This window comes from Pinus tabuliformis, chromosome 6 (assembly GCF_031772625.1).
Source record: "Pinus tabuliformis cultivar Carrire ecotype Pingquan chromosome 6, CPIR1, whole genome shotgun sequence".
NCBI classification, from domain to species: Eukaryota; Viridiplantae; Streptophyta; class Pinopsida; order Pinales; family Pinaceae; genus Pinus; species Pinus tabuliformis.
This window is the reverse complement of record NC_142292.1, coordinates 1,524,166,578-1,524,171,868: the sequence shown is the minus strand read 5'-3', so window position 1 is coordinate 1,524,171,868 and position 5,291 is coordinate 1,524,166,578. Positions and strand designations below refer to the sequence as shown.

The 5,291-nt window shown below is 39.1% G+C and overlaps 1 pseudogene; it reads right to left on the bottom strand.

Annotated features, from left to right (window-relative positions):
• Nucleotides 1–3,043: 3,043 nt before the first annotated feature.
• Nucleotides 3,044–4,615, bottom strand: LOC149264520 (aquaporin TIP1-1 pseudogene; annotated as a pseudogene).
• Between the last annotated feature and the right edge of the window lie 676 nt (nucleotides 4,616–5,291).

The window sequence follows — 5,291 nt, the reverse complement described above, 5'->3', positions numbered from 1 at the left end:
TTCAAGCCAACTATCTTCCACACCAGGTTATTCTCCCAGAAAAAACATCCTTTACAATCAAAATGATGTGAACAATTTTGAAATTGTTTCCTAGGTGATAACAGGTGGCTCCACTTGGGATAGTGTGCTCCTGTAGTACGCTAAGAACTCACAGGTCCAGTGCTTTATCCTCTTATGACAAATGGACAATTTGCTTGACAAGCATCCCCTTCTAGCTTCTTGGGCCTTCACCTCGGGCTTGAGCTTGATGATCACTGTAGGAGAAAGAAATCTATATCTACTGAAAAATGCTCAGTCAAACTTAAGCTTATTTGCATTTTCCTACCTACCTACCCTATCAATTTCAAACTTCTTTCAGCTCAATCAATGTGTAATTTGCAATGTAGCCAATCATTTGTCTTATCTGATATTAGAGGCTCTTGATTGCATCCGACCTCAAAATAACCATGATAGTGAGATGACCAAATCAACTTATAATGTACCTGATCTTCATAATGCAAATGAAAATGAAATACTGGTGTGCAAAGCTTTGCCATGTATTCACTTATAGGGTCAAAGAAGACATGTTTAATTTGATGATCACCATAACACTCTACATCTTCAGATAACTGATTCTCAACCACACAAGATTCCTTTGATATATTATCCAATTGCTTTTCTGAATGATTCTCACAAACAATGTAATTTTCCTCCTTATTATGATCATTTATTTCTGTAAGCTGATGAGAAGTTTGACATAAAAAACAAATCTTTTCCTATGCCTGGGGGTTATAAGAGCTATCTTTCAGTACTTTTTCTTGTTGTTTGCAATCACTTTCATACTCTTTATGATCAAAAGACTGGCAATTTTGCTGCATCTTCTCATTCATATCAGCGGATTGAACATGGTTTTCACAAGTAATCCCCTGCTGATTTTCATGTTGCATTACATGGGATGTTATAATTTCTTCTTGATGTTGAAATGCATTGTTATGAAGAGCCTCTAAAGTTTCTTCATCCATAAATTCATCATCACCATAACAATCCTCCAAATACTGAATAAGACTTAAAGAATGTTTACAGCAATCTTTGAGCATCAATAAGGAAGGATGACATTCTTTATACATATCATAGAATTCATCATGAAAATTAGCAAGCGAATATATTGAACCACTTTCCAAATTTTTATATCAAGACCATGCTTTTCCTTCTAAAGTGGTCATAAAAATTCTCATGAGACAATCTTCAGGGAATTGAACCTTAAGACTACACACATGCATATGAAACCTAACCAAATGAAGAGCAGCATTATCTTTCTTTTCATATTTGATTATTGGAAGATCCTCTAACCAATCAACCTTTGGCATAGGATTTGGAAAACCAGGGATATGATACCAATTCATAGGAGCATACCTGGCATTCATTCTTGCAGTGGAACTCATCTTGTAACTTCATCAAGCTACTGATCTTCTAGCAGTGGAGTCACCTTCTAATTTATTATTTGATGTGTGGAGTCGCCAAGGTAGTTTTGCAGCCTCAAAATGATGTCTGAGCTCTTGCTACCTTCAGAAGTTCAGCCTCTTAATTTCGGGAATGAATAGACTTCAGGCTCCCGGCAGACGCACCAAAATGTTATCTCAAAATTAGGCCCTGATAGGTTGTTGTGATCAGGCAGACTTTAAGTAACTATTTCAAACCTACTTTAGGCTGAGGCTTAGCCTCCCCAACCTGAGAGGGCTCTCTCAAAGGATTAATGATCTTTGATTATGATAAAGATGGCTAACTCTTGTGAAACAAAGGTAAAATGTGAGTGGTGGAAACAAAATTAGAAACTATCCATTGGGCTTATGGAGTCAACATCATTTCAGTATAACAATGTTATCGACCTTACATAGAAGTCAAGGCATTCAGGATTCAACACATGTAGAACATACTAGAAACATATAGGACCACACAGTCTATGAATGTATACAGGAAATTATAGCACCATGAGGGAGTTCTAAGTGATTACACATTCATACCGCTGCAAATATTGGGAAAAGAACAATACAACACATTCTGAACATCGAATCCCTCCTGAGTCCTGAGAAGCAAAGCAAATTTTGTATTACTGAAAAAGAGTCTTTACATAAAGCCAAATATCAGAGCTTTTCTGAATAATTTTCCAACCCTTGGTACATTTCTCTTTCTCCTATATATAGAATTCTTTTACAAGGCTGAGATTCCTCCTCCAACATGAGGGGAACTCGAATTCTACTTCTTATGACACCTATTCAAATTTTAACTACCTATTAAATGTAACAAACTGCTAACTAGACTTTTTAGAGATCTAAGGCAAATAGGAGTCTAACTCCATATCATGCTAATAATAGCCTTAATTACAATCAATTCTCGTTCTTTGACAAGTGGTCTTTTTTAGTTTGGTTGTGGTAGGTGTTTGTAGCTGCCCGCTGGCCCTTAATGTCACATCTTCTCCATTGCTCTTGAAAAGTAGGAAACTGCCCCTGTTTTTCTGCTTTCGGTTTCTTCAAGGATATTCGTAACCAGTTCACCATGCTGTTCTTCTTTGATGACATAAAATTTGATTGGGGTTCCATGTGCTTCATGTGCTATAGACCTTTCCCATATACCTGTCTGACAAAAAAATTTCTTCAAAGCTGCTCGAAAAGTCATGGTCAATACTAGTGGTGATCATTTGTATAACAAAAACTTTGAGTTCATATCTTTCTTCCACTTGTTTTTCCATTGTTGGTGGCTTGCACATAGTAGATGGTCCTTTTCTGAAACTCCCTTTCAAAAAAATTCCCCTCAGTCCTTCAAAATTGGTCGACTGAATTTAATTATGCAGCTACAGCAATTTCGTAGCGCAATACGAAACTGCTGTGCATTACGCGTCCTTTTCAGCAGTTTCGTAGCGCGCTACGAAATTGCTGTGTAATCACAAAACACCGTTTAACACACCTGTCACTCTGGTTCTAACCGTGAATATGGTGGGACTTTAGGGCCATTTATTTACACAAACATACATGCACTGTTATTTTATGAAGGATGCCCGCTGGTAGGTTTCATTTAGTTCCTTGGTATCCTCAAAGCGAGGCAGGGAGAGGCTCGTATGTTCGAATGATGAAGAAATTCTCATATAGGGCACCTGCTAGACCGCCTCCAACCAGAGGACCAACCCAATATACCCAATGGTCTCTCCAATGCCACATAACAAATGCCGGCCCAAATGAATGCGCAGGATTCATTGATGCTCCTGAGAATGGCCCTGCCGCCATTACGTTTGCCCCCACAACAAGCCCTATGCACAGAGGCGCCATTATTACACCCATTTTTCCTCTCTTCAGATCCGTCACTGTTTCATACACTGTAAAGAGCAAGGAGAAGGTCAGGACCATCTCCATAACCACTCCTTGAATATATCCCATTCTACCGGCCAACATATGAACTGGAGTTCCCATTCCTCCTGTTATGAAATTGAGGAGATAGCAGGAAATTGTGGAGTCCAAGAGCTGAGCGATCCAGTACAGAATAGCCCTGAGAATAGTGATATGGCCTCCAATTGCTAATGCAAATTTGACCGCAGGAATAATATGTCCTCCCGACAAATGAAACCCAGCTGAGACCAGTCCACACACTGCAAATGCATGGGTCAGAGCAATGATGGCCAGTCCTACTCCTGGTGTCAAACCTGAGCTTTCAGACAAGCGATCAACTTCCATGGTTGATCCCGCACCTGCAAACACAAACAGGAAAGTGCAGTCGAGTTCTGCGACAATTGCCCTTATAGAATCCATTTGAGTGGCCTCTTCCACACGTCCTACTGCAATCTTTCTTGATATAAAATCACTTTTGACCCTAAATATTTCAGCCCCAATTCTTGATCTACAGTTTACTTCATAAATATAAACTATTCATGCTCTGCCATCAGTGTTTCTTCCAGAGAATCGTAGCCAATCTTATAGTCGAGATGGCTGGCAATCTAGAGATGAACAGCCATACAGCAGTTGCTGGCTCACTAGCTAGCATAGCACTCCAATTATGATTTTTCTGCAGTACACATCTCAGATTTAAAGAGTTGGCAGAGCTTGCATTTTGTCAAAATGGGCTTCCTTGATTGCATGCTCTAGAATTCAAATAATGGGGCCTCTGAGATATTCTAGTCCAATATCAGAAATATGTTGACAATAGTTAAAATTCAGATGCTGCAAATTTAGACAATTTTGCGATAGTGAAAGCCCTGAATTTGTCACGTCTCAACTAGAAATATCAACTACCACCATAACAACCCCAGCACGAGGCATCCAGACCAGGCAAATAGATAAACTGCAAAATTTACAATAAGAGAGTATCCCAAAAGAGGGAACAAATCACGAGAAAAGGCATATGGCACACAGAGTGCTGTCAAAAGATTTATGAATATTGGTGATAGAATTTGGCGAAGCACCCATAATCCATGTAAGCGAGAAAATGCATCTGCTTTGACTTGCTCAAACTTTATTCGCCAGCTGTCATCTGTAAGGGGTGCCATTTGACCTAGCAATACCAATTTTGTCCATATCTTGAGAAATATAAGCCCAAAAGCCCAATCCTGATAGAGAAGAAACACGGGACTTTCATCCACAGTAACCCGCATAGGGACTACCACCAAAAGATCAAACAAAAGTCCGATGAAAATAGGTATCACGATGATCCATAATGATAGAAAATTACAACTTTTCAGAACTATTAAAGACCATTTTATGAACTGCATGAAAGGAACTCTGAAGCTGTGAACTCTCAAATAGTCTACTAAATATCCAACTCCAGTTGCTGCAACCCAAATGACATAACATCCGATATTGAAGGCATAAAGATCGTTGCACTTAATGCCATGGGTAATTGGAAGCCGTGGAATTGAGGCAAACATTTCCCACCCTAAAGAAATAGGTATCAAAAACATTGCTGAGTTGAAGCAGAGCATGGTGGTTCTTGCGTTGCAAGAATTTCAAGCCAACTATCTTCCACACCAGGGTATTCTCCCAGAAAAACATCCTTTACAATCTGTTAGACTCTGTCTTGTCAGTCCGCCGCAGTCAAATTTACCAAGGTTCATTTCTCGTCATTTGCAGTCATTAAAGAGTCATTTTAATTCTTGAGTCCAGGGTTTGGTCTTGTGCAGGCCAGAGGAAGGTTCAATAATGTGAGATTGATTCTTCTTCAAAACCCTGTTTTGAAGAAGAAATCATCAAATGTGTTTTTTTTAGAAGATGTGATTTGTCAAAATGTTTCAAATTCTCCAGCTGTTCAAATGGCAGCAGCTTCAGTAGCTC